Below are 12,221 nucleotides of genomic sequence, written 5' to 3'. Positions count from 1 at the left end.
CAGCGGCCAGACTGCAAGACTGAGACTGAGAGCGAGGGGAGGCGGGAAGGAGGCCAAGAAGAAGAGGGGCTCGCGGCGCCCGCTGGGAAAGCGAGTTCCTCACGGCGGAGTAGACTGGGACACGGCGGGGCTCGAACTACAAGTCCCGTGATGCAGTGCGACAAAGCGCGCTTTGCTCCCTGGGAGTGTGTCAGAAGCGTGAGCTGAGTCGAGGTTGCTGGGGGGGGGGGGGTGGGGGGGGAGGAAGAGGTGGGCAGGGCGGCTGCTGCAGGAGGGGTGGGCGGGCGGAAATGAGCAATGGAGCGGGCAGATTGAACGCTGCGCTTCCATTTTAGTTGCGTGCAACTTCGGTGGGAGCTGCAAAATGGACAGAAAAACATGAAGCTTACCAGTAATTACTGATAATTGAAGAAGGGGGCGGGGCTGGGCAGGTTGACGGGGATAGGAACCTCCTCAGAAAGCCGGCTCGTGTGCAGTTCCTCGTTAGTATAGTGGTGAGTATCCCCGCCTGTCACGCGGGAGACCGGGGTTCGATTCCCCGACGGGGAGGCACGAGAGAATTTTTTTTTTTTCCTGGCCCCCCTCCTGAATTCTTAATACTTAGAAATATTAATCCAACGCTTTGAAGGCTAATGTGAAAGAGATAGTCGACACCAGTTTAGCTATTAAAATTACTGTTTAAGAGCTGTTTTGTTGCTGATGTGTCACCTTGGCAGCATTTTTGTCAATTTCACAAATATTTCTTTAGTGCTTATTACATATATTCCAGAGTCCTGGAGATTTGAAAGGGGCAAACCAACCTTCCCGTTTTAGAAGTTTAGAAAGAAAACGTAGACATATTGTAATAAGGAAGATCTATAATATATGGATGTATTCTGGCTGCAAGATTGGAATGCAGAGTAAGGGCCTTTATGGGAAGTGAGAAAGAATTTGAAGGATGTTTTATCCTTTCGGATGAGCCTCAGAGTTTTTTTTTTTTCATTCAAAGTATTTTAATATAAACATCACTTATAAACAAAACCAAATAATGTTGATACTCTGGTTTTAAAAAATTTATGGTTTCAGAAAGAAAAAGAAAAATACCGGATGGTCTCACTCATAACAGGAATCTAGAAAACCTAAGTAAGGAACCAGGAAAAAGAATAACTATAAGAAAGAAAAAAATCAAAATTAACAAACAACTATGAACCAGAGACACATAGGGGATGGGGGGGCAGGGAAAGGAGGGATTGGGGTCAAAATCAGGGGGCTGCAATTGTGTGGGGAATATAAAAATTAAAAAAATTTTTTAAAAATTCATGGTTTCTCTAAAACACTAAGATGCCACCTCAATAGTAATAGCTTCACATTTTCCAGTCTCTTGATCTGTGCATGTCACATGTAAAGATCCATCCCTTTAAGACTATGTAAGTTCAAGATGCATCATGCCATGTAGACTGCAAGAACTGGAAGAGGACAGATCTTAGAGAAATTTAAACATCTGGGCCTTTAATTCTGAATGCAGATTTAAACATCTGGGCATTTAATTCTGGATCTGTTGAAGAATTTTAAGCAGCGAGGTGACATGATCAGGAGCAAATATCAAGGAAACATGTTTAGTAATCAGAGAATGAAGAATCAACATCAGAGGCAGGAGTATTAGGAAACTTTTAAAACAATCCAGAAAGAAAATGCTAGAGGCCTGTTAAAGGTAAGTAATAAGTAAGGATAAAGAGGAAGGGTGGTACGGAAGGAATGCTTAAGAGGTAAATGGATTGATTCAGAGATTAAGAAGGAGTGTAAGATGATGGTCCTATTTTTCAGTTCAGTCACTGGGTAGTCATTAACAGAGGTAGGCACTATATGAAGAGGACAGATTTAGATGGGGAAGATCTATGGCGTGGAGTTTGAAAATGTATGGTGTATGAGAGTCAAAGTGTCCCAGAGTTGCTTGGATATTTAAGTCCCTAACTCTGGGAGAGGGTTAGGTGATGAGAATATCACATAATGTGGTGGGTGAAACTAAGACAGTGGGTAAGCTGAGCCCAAGCACAGTGTGTAGAGAGAAGAGTGGTGAAAACAGGTTGGAGCTGGGAGAACATCAGGATTTTCTTTTCTTTTCTTTTTTTTTTTTAAAGATTTATTTATTTATACATACAAGAATGGGGGTACAGGCCAGAGATGCAGAGGGGAGAGGATTCACCAGAGACAGAGTGGGGAACAGAACAGGCAGACTGACTGAAATACACTGCTGAAGGGAGCAGTGGGTGAAGCTGGAGAGGTCTGCTGTGCCATGTGGGCTGCATCCTGGCTGGCCAGGGATCGAACTAGTGCTTCAGAGGCTGCAGATTGCTTCATATTGCGGTGCTTAACCACTTGCTGCACCAGAGAGGCCATTATTTTATTTTCTGACTCTGCTGTGCCTACATGTATCTTTTGTAGTGTCAGTTTATGGAGAGTATCCAAATTTTGGAGACTTGAAGTTAAAAGATCTTTTAATGACACATAATCCAAGACATGTAAAAGAAAGGCAGTGATCTTTTCTACTAATACTCAGGGTTGGGGTCTAGACCTAACTGTTTTCTCTTTTTTTTTTTTTCCCACCACAATTCCTTATGCCCCTTTGGCTTTTTCTCACTCCTTACTCCTTCCTCCTTCTTAACCTCAGAAGCCTCACTTCGTTTATGAGTGCCCAGTAGTTTATAATTATTTGACTTTATTGACATCCACTATGATTTCTTCTTTTATTCAAATATATGAAAATGTCCAATATTTTGTTTTGATATTTCTGACTTGCTTTACTACACATAACTCTCTCAAACTCCTTTCATTTTGCAGGAATGAATGGTGACATTTCATCTTTCCTTATAGTTGAATAGTATTCCATTGTATGGATATACCACATCATCTTAATCCAATCCTCTATCAGTGGATAAATAGCTTGCTTTATGTGTGTGTGTGTGTGTGTGTGTGTGTGTATAAAACATATATACGCGTGACTCCCCTGGTGGTGCAGCGGTTGAGCACTGGAGCCTCTGCAGCGCCGATTCGATCCCCGGCCGCCAGCGAGGGTCCCACTTGGCCCGCAGACCTCTCCTGCCGCCCGCTGCTCCTCTCAGCAGTGTACTTTGTCCGTCTGCCTGCTCTGCTCCCCGCTCTGGCTCTGGTGAATTCTCTCACCCTCCCACACTTCTGACTGTACCCAGTGCTTACATAAATAAATAATTCTTTAAAAAAAAAAAACCTATATATGCATGTGTGTGTATGTATCACCAAAATGCGCACTTGAAATATCTTTTGCAAATTTATTTATCAATTATACCTCAATAAAGCTAAATTTTTTAAAAAGGAGCTAGTGGATGGGTAACAACAACTCAGGAAATGAACTAGAAAGAGCCAACCAGCCAGTGCAACCAAGAGGGTCATTAAAATAAGAAGTAAAAGGTCATCTTTGGATTTGGCAATGCGGTGGAAGTGGGGAAGACGGTGGTTTTGTTCAGTTTTGTGGTTTAGTTGAAAATTGGGTCCCAGAGAACAGTGGATTGAGTAATAAAAGAAGAGGGGAACTAGAACAGAAGTTGCTCCATCAAGATGCTTAGCTAATGTGATAAAGGAAGAAAAGAGTAAAGAGGTGTGCAGCATGGAAAGTGTTTTTCACTTTTTTAGGGAGAGAAACATTTTAACATGTTTAACATGGAGGAGAAAGGTTTTCTAGAGAAGAGCAAATGGAATTGAATTGCTGAGTTGCACATCAGCAGTTGCTGTAGAGCCCCCTTTGTATCCCTCTGTATCAAAAGGATCTAACAGTTAAATTTGACTCCAGCAATAAAGGAAGATGCTATGTATTTTGGGTATCCTTATGTTGGCCACTGCAAGCCAAAGGAAAACAGAAACATTTCCAAACTATAAAATCCAATATATTATACAGGCATACTGCTAATTTTATAGGGCCTAAACTTCCGCTTTGTTTAAGACAGTGTTATTTTGGGTTTTCTACATTCATGGGGATCTCAGCCTTCCCTAAGACACCTGGTCTGAGTCGCACAGGTTGGTCAGTTCTGTCCTGGGTACTTATCCTTGCTTATCAATTTGCTACCACTTTATGGGGGTATTCATCAGATAGGTCTTTCTTCCCTCTGTCCTGTGGTTTCTGCTAGAGCTATCTTTCTGATTTAATCACCACACTATCCTGCCTAAGAGCCTTCGAGTTCTTATCAGTACCGCCAGTAGATATTCTCTACCCTTTTTTTTGGTGTATGTGGCTGTCTGAGGGTTGCTTAGCCAAGAGAGTGTTGAAACAAGGCAGGGACAGGACCCACTGATGTGAAGTCTGAAGAGGCAGAAGCAATGGGCCAGAGAATGTGTGAGACAAACATTGGTTTGAATCAGAGAACATGTTTAAAAAGATAAGGAGCAGTCTGACTAGACGCTTCTCCAAGTAAAATTGTGGAGGACTTTCCATGTTTTTGTATAGGTGGTGGGGAGGAGGAGGCTGTGTATCAATTTTGCTCTTATCTACGTGAACTACTTCTAGAAGGAGCCTCAAGAAACCCCATGGTATGGTCAACTAAATGACCCATGAAATCTTTTGAAATTTCATGTGTGGTAATGTATTACCATTCAAAAAAGTTATTTGTTGCTGTTTCTTTTTTTTAAAAAAATCACCAAAATCTACAAATGAAAACAAAAAACAGCCTTCAGTGACTTGTGTTTCTATCACGTCCAGATCTGCAGGGTCACCTCCACACGCCTGCTTCCACCTCGTGCAATGCCGCTTGTCCAAGATCTCAGCTCTCCCTGCTTCTCCTTCAGCTGGAAGCCCCCACCCCTCATCCAGGCCCCCACCACCACCTGCCAGGGCTTTCCTCTCCCCCCTCGGACTCTGCCGCCCCTCCCTCCCATCCGGGCACTAGTGTAGTAGAATCTCTTCCTAACAGACAGAGGTGGAGGTGATGCCCTTCATAGGTTCCTTCTGATGGGCAAGGAAATCAAACAAACTATTCCAACCACTCTTTTTTGTGTTTAGCTTCCAAAATGGTTGAAGCTGCCCTGGCCTGTTTCTCCGTTTTTCTGTTAAATCTGGTTTTGCTTGTGCAAGAATTTTTTTATTTATATTCACATCTCCTGTCTGTTCATCATGTCAAAAAAGGTTTGGACAGCTGAGGCGGCAAGAAATGAAAGAAGCAGGAGTCGAGGTTTGTCCAATTCTGTAAACTAGCCTCAGCTACCTCCTCCTCGCCCCCTCCTTTCTCTCTCCCTCCCTGTCACGGTTGACTCCAGACAGGGTCTGGAGAGCGTCCTCAGTCACCCCTGCCTCTCTCCACACAGGGCTGCCTTTTGTTTGCTGGTTTGTGGCTGGGGAAGGACTGGTCTGAACTAGAGAGTCAGCCTATTCTGGAGGGTTGCCCTCGAATCACTGCTGGTCACATGACCATCTCTCTTAACCCCCATAGAGTGTGGTTCCAGGATCAGCAGCTTTAGTGCCTCCTAAAAGCCTCATTAGAAATGCAGATCTAGGGCCTCCCTGGTGGCACAGGTTAAGAGGCAACCTATGGAGCTGTCAGCAGCCACCGCAGCATGAATTCAATCCCTGGCTAGGGAGTTACCCACATGGTGCAGACCTCGCCTACCTCACCTGCTACTTCCCTCACACCAGTGTATTTCAGTCTATCTGCCTGTTCTGCTCCCCACTCTGTCTCTGGTGAATCCTCTCACCCCCACACACCTCTGGCCTGTACCCCAGTTCTTGTATGCATAAATAAATAAATCTTAAAAAAAAAAAAAAGAAATGCAGATCTGGGAGCTCTGCTGGGGGTCCTGCATCAGAATCTGCATTTTAACAAGACCCCCAGGGGATCCCTGTGCAGAGTAAATTAAACCACACTTTTAGGCTCAAGGGATACTTTGGGCATTGAAGAAAATTCAGTTGAAGTGTTGATCAAACATATCAGGACCTTTCAAATCAGGCCTCCCTAACACCCTAGTGCCAGCCCAGCCCTGCACCTAGCCCACTGCACAATTGTCAGTCTACTCATCAGTGCCCCCTCTGACTGGAGTGTCCGGAAGTCCCAGTTGGGATTTTTTTCCCCTCTCTAAGCATGTCTGTTGGATGAATGAATAAGAATGTAAATGAATGCATCAGATTTCATTTGAAGTTCCAGGCCAAGCTTTGTTCAGTACTTTGTGTTGACTTTGGGGCAAAGAGAAAGCCACCTTCTGACCATATCGTATCTTGTCCTCTGAAGTCATCAGGCCATAAATTTGCTTGCAACAGAGAATGCCCTTATCACCCTCAGACTAATGACACTAAGCATTTCCACAGAGGCATAGTATTCATTGATCAAAGTGCACAGGTTGTGAGTGTAAGCTCATGGAACTTGAACCAGTAGGATCAACACCCAGATTAGAAACAGAACATTACCTCCACCCCATTACATGTGACCCTCAAAATCTCTTTCATTCTCTATCCGTCTCACTCCCTACAGGTATAACTGCTGCCTGACTCCCAATAACATGTGACTAAATTTCTTCTATGTACATAAAAACATGCAGCATGTCCTCCTCTGCCTGCCTTTGTTGGTTCATTATGTTAGTGAGATTCTTCCTTACTGCTAGGTGTGGTTCCCAGTTGTGCATTTCTGTGCAGTATCGAGTGTTGGGTAGATCACAGTTTACTCATTCCTCCTACTAGGGATGGGCTGTAGGGTAACTTTCAGTTTTGGTTTCCTAGGAATGGCATTGCCATGGACATGCCAATGCAAGTCTTTTGGTGAGCATGTAGCCAGGTTTTGATGTGCTGCTGTGGAGTTTGGACAGCTTACCCATGCCAAGAAATTTCCTTTAAGGTTGCTGGACAAGCCAAAAATCATTGATGGCAGCATCCCAGTCTCTGTAGTCATGGACCAGCACTTCTCCAGCTTAAGTAGGGGGATCAAGTAGGGACGAGGGAGATTGTTCTCAAGTTACCCCCCCCAAAAAAAAATATATATTCTTTGCAAGCGCTGGTCTAGATCATACTTTATTTTCTTCTCTGTCCTTTCATTTCTTTTGTAAGTGTGCCTGAGTGCAAATTTCAACTGAACCTTCTTCCCCCGACTCACACTCCAGCTCTATTTATGTTTTTCCTAGTAAGTAGCTAGTGGCGTGTCATCAGGACGGATACTTTGATCTAGTGGACACGAGTGGACCTTGACAAGTGTTTACAGGTTTTCATTTTCAAAAATGGTGTTTCTGTCTCAGATTGTTGCTTTCAACCCTGTTTTCTTGTTTTAGTGGGTTGTTGCTACCTGGTATGGAATGTGTTTTTAGCAAAGACTAACCTAAAAGGTTCCCTCTTAGAGGTTCTTTCATCTACAAATTCGTGTAGGAGGAAGTATATAGCTATGGTTTTGTCATTTCTTATGAAAGGCTCTGTTCCTTGCTATTTGGAGTTGAGCAAATCTGGGTAAGAGACGTGCAGAGCTGACTCGCTCATCAGTGGCTCCAGCAGAGGCGTCTCAGAATTTCACAAGCTGAGCCTCATGCTCTTACCTCACTACCTTTCCAGCGCAGCTTCTCCTCCAGCCAGCATCCCCCGCCAGTCCCCTGACACAGCTCACCATGACCCACTGACTCATCCCTGTCACCTTGCTGAAAGACCCTCCCCAACAATTTTTCTCATCTCTGTTAGCTATCCCTTTCTCCCCAATGCAGTTTCCTTTTTCTTTTGCACTTTAATTTTTCTGAACACGAACTTTACACATATGCATATTGTGTACACATCTTGGTGTACACAGGCATCAACACACTCAGACACATAGACCGTCAAACCTCATTGTTTGCAATTTTGTATTTGCATATGCCCAGATCAATACTTGCAGACCCTGCTTGGTCATCTGTGGACACATGCAGAGTCATGAAAAAACTTGAGTGATGCTCACGTTTCCAGCTGGAGGTGAGCACAGGCCACCCTTTGCCTTTTGTTTCTGCTTCTTATGCTGTAAACAAGTGTCCTTTTGCGGTAGGTCACATCTTCTTTTTCACATTATTGTGCTTTTTGTGGGTCATTTCATTGTTGAAAAGTCTTGCATGCAAATACTGGAGCTCTGTCTGGTGTTTCTAAGCACCAAGAGGCTGTGATGTGTCCCGTGGGGATCACCTGTGTGTTAGAAAGTTTGCTTCAAGCAAGAGTGTGCTGTTGACCTTGAGTCCGGTGTTACTGAATCACCTGTGTAGTAACTGAAGTGTCTTTAGGCAGAAACACACGTATTGATTTATTGATGAACGTATTGTGGCTGGAAGGTCTTAGGAAGTTGCTGTATTCCTGCCCCCACCCCAAGCATTGGTTTGGGGTTTGCACATTCAGAGACTTGCAGAGACTTTCTAGGCATTAACAAACTGCTGAGAATAAGGAGAATCAACCAAAACCTGGTTGATTACAGCAAGGAAAAAGGCCCTATATGCCAATTTTAGCACTGCAGTGCAGGGAAAACGACTCAAGAAGTACTGGAATTGTATGTCTGAGTTGCTTTTATGCTCAAAAATGGGAGTATAGTCCCCACTCAGGTCTTCCCTTTGGAAATGGGTTTGTTTTTTTTTCCCTGTCAGTGCAATTTTGATAGGTGGAAAGTTCATCAATTGGTGATTGGTCGAATTTCAGTCCTGGGAGGCCTGTGGCAGGTGGGTTTTGGTTTAATTTCTTTTTGGAGGTAGATGCCTCTGGATGGTGGCTGAACACACCAGGGTGCCTGGACCTTGCCTGGGGCAAGACCCTCAACCACTTCCCTCCTCTGTTTTAGTTACCTGGACTCAAATGTCTCTGAAATTTTTCATGTTTCTAGTATATTAAAAAAATCAAACAACATATCTTCCTCAGTCTTTTGAATTTTTCAATTTTCCCCTCACTTCCTGTGATTATAATTTACAAGAACTATATCATTTGGTCATTCAGATCATCAAAATGTATTTTTTCACATATGTTTGGTCTTCCTCCACATTTCTTGGTTACTGCTCCGAAAACCATTGGAATTTCCTAAGTGTTGAGATTGATAAAGGCATCTCTTGTTGATGTTCATGAAGTTAACTTAGGAACAGCACTGGAAGATGGGGGGGCTGGTTGCCAGGAAACCAACTTGAATAGAGGGTGGGACTTTCAGTCCTTTGCTCTTATTTCTTGGGAGGGTGCCAGGCTAGAGAGTGAATGCAATGGCCGTTGGATAACGATTTAATCAATCAAGTGCTTAGGTTGTGAATCCTATAAAAAAATCCAGAAAGGAGAGGCTTGGGGAGTTTCCCAGTTGGTGAACATGTGGGATTTGGGAAGAATGGCATTACCTGGAGAGAGGGCATGGAAGCTCTGAGAGTTCCCCCCATTACACAGTGCCACAAATACCAAAAGATGGGGGCCTTCTTGAGGGCTGGCTGCAACCATGAGGTAGGCATTATCATCATCCCCATTTTACAGAGGAGGAAACTGATAACTAATTTGTTTAGATCACACAGCTTAGAACAGGCAGATCTAGGTTCAAACCCAGGAAGTGTGACCCCCAGAACACAGCCATGGTGAGCATGGTCCTGTGCTCTGGCCTCACCACAGACCTTTCTCTAACTTCCTTTCTTCTCCTCATTGCATGAAACGTTGCAAATAAAATATATTTCCTTTTGCTTAGACCATTTCAAAAGCCATTGTTACTTCAGGGTGGAAGTTGGAGGTTTTCCAACGAATGAAGCATGAGAACATCTGGCCAGCTTCCCTAACATCTACACAATTAAGAAAAATGAAACAGATTAGGAATAAGAAGATGAGGAACCCAATTTCAAAACCTGACTTTTACAAAATGAACATAAGGTCAATGGCGTGGGGTGCATCCTGGTGCATTCCTCTTTTGTGGTTGTTTGAGCCAGTTTGTCTCACCAGGTGGGGTGGGCTAAATCAAGCAATATTTTGCTAAATAAATCTGCAGGATTATACTTAGGAAGCAAAAGTCACAAAGAAACTACATTTCTTATAGAAGGTGTAATTGTGAGATAACAACAGTGTACCTGGAGAGAGGACAATTTGTATATGAAAAAGAACAGGGTAATATATGTTATATGGTGTTATTTATATAAATGATCATAAAGAAGGTAAAGTTTTGTTGGGGGTGGGACAGCTATGGTGATGGCACCCAAGGGGCAAATCGTATTCTGTCCAAACCCTAACAGGGATGTAAAACAACGAGGAAAGACAGGCACTCTGTTCTGCCTGGAATTACTGCACATATGCTGGACTTCCAGCTTTAACATGGTCTCTGGGTGACTTCTGCCTGCATCAGCCATGGGGAAGTTCCTATCTCCAAGATAAGGGATCTAAAGCAGTGCTGTCCAGTGGAACCTTCTGTGATGATGGAAAGGTTTATATTTGTGCAGTCTATTATCATAGGATTAATCATGTGTGGCTGTTGTCACTTGAGATATGGGTAGTGCAAATTGAGGTTACCGACATTTTAATTTCACCAGTTAAAAATTTAAAAACAGTGAATAGTGGCTACCATATTGGATAGTGCAGCTTTATAGTTTCCCCTCTGCTGCTCTCCCTTCTATTTATTTCCCCTACGATCCTTCTCCCTTCTGCTAAAATAGATCTTATGGAATATAAACTATTTTTTTTAAAAAGAAGTTCCAACCTGCACCACTGTCCAAATCCAGTGGGTGTACCATTCAGTTGAATGTGACCCCTTTTAACTGAAGGGGAAGATTCTAGATGGTGAATCAAAAACACAACCCATATGGAGTATATCAGTATACTGCCATTTCATTTTATCACTACTTCACACAACTCCTTTAAACCGGTTATTTTCCTCTTGTTACGGAGAAACTGTAAGATCCTTGAGGGTAGAAAACATGTCTAAAAAGTTCTGGAGTGAGACTCTTTCCTAAAGATCTAACTTATTAGCTTTAGGCTCCTGGGCAAGTTACTGAGTTTTTCAGTACCCTGTTTCCTCCTCTCTAGACAGAGATAGTAACACCCAGGTGCTGTGGTGAAGCTTAGATCATTTTTCTGTGTAAGTCACATAGGAAAGAACTCAGTGCACAACGTTTACTAATTTATTATTCCCTTAGCACAATTCGTTGTACAGAGCTCTCAATAGATGTTTGTTGAATGAATGCATAACTGGATTAAGTATGCTGCCACCAGGTGGCAGTAGCACCTCACTTATAAAAACAACCCAACCCAAACATTGTCTGATAATATGCTGCACCTCTCTTGAAGTCCTACATGCAGAGCATGCAGAAAATAACAGCCTTTTCTCTCTCCTGTCCCTCTTTTGTCTCTAATCTCTCTCTACTGTGAGGAACTCTTTCTTTTTTCTTTTTCTTTTTTTTTTTTAAATGCTTTCTTCTTGTTGATTTCTTTTTCCTTTTTTTTTTTTTTTTTTACGATTTATTTATTTATTTATACAAGCACTGGGTACAGTCAGAAGCGCGGGAGGGTGAGAGAATTCACCAGAGCCAGAGCAGGGAGCAGAGCAGGCAGAAGGACCGAAGTACACTGCTGAGGGGAGCAGCAGGCGGCAGGAGAGGTCTGCACACCATGTGGGACCCTCCTCCGGTGGCCAGGGAGGGATCGAACCAGCGCTGCAGAGGCTGTGGGCAGCTTCGCAACCCAGCGCTCAACCGTTGCGCCACCGGGGAGGCCCAACTCTTTCTTTTTTCAAACAGATTTTTCTGTGCAGGCTACTATAACAAAAGACTGGGTAGCTTAAATAATAGACATCTTTCTTATTTAAACTTAACTACCTCCCTAAAGACCTTATCTCCAAACACAGTCACAGGGGTGTTAGGGCTTCATTCAATACATGCATTTTGGGGGAACACAACTCAGTCTATAAGCCAAATTTTATTCTAATCCCTGTTCTCACATTTCCTACCAATGTGGCTTTTTTTCCCCCTCATTCATTATTTCACACACACCCTCATCCTCAACTGTTACTTGGTTTTTCTAGGGCTGGTTGTACAGGTTGCAGACTAAACAACTTGGGAAGGCACCGTTCATACTGTAGTCAGCATAGGTTTGTATGTTACAAGAATGTTGAGACAGATGTCAGTAACCTATCTTGAGGAGTCTTTCAAATTCACATAAAGGTGCTGTCCCTCCTTTTCCACCCTCCATTGTCTTTCTTCCTCTCTCCTATCATTCTTTATCTTTGGCTACTCTCCTTCTTTAATCTCCTCTTCAGGTTAAACCTGTTCCACGTCCATGAAAAGATTATTTATCACATCAT

Source organism: Talpa europaea (assembly GCF_964194135.1).
Source record: "Talpa europaea genome assembly, chromosome: 15".
In the NCBI taxonomy this organism is placed as follows: Eukaryota; Metazoa; Chordata; class Mammalia; order Eulipotyphla; family Talpidae; genus Talpa; species Talpa europaea.
The sequence above is the reverse complement of the archived record's forward strand: the minus strand, read 5'-3'. Positions refer to the sequence as shown.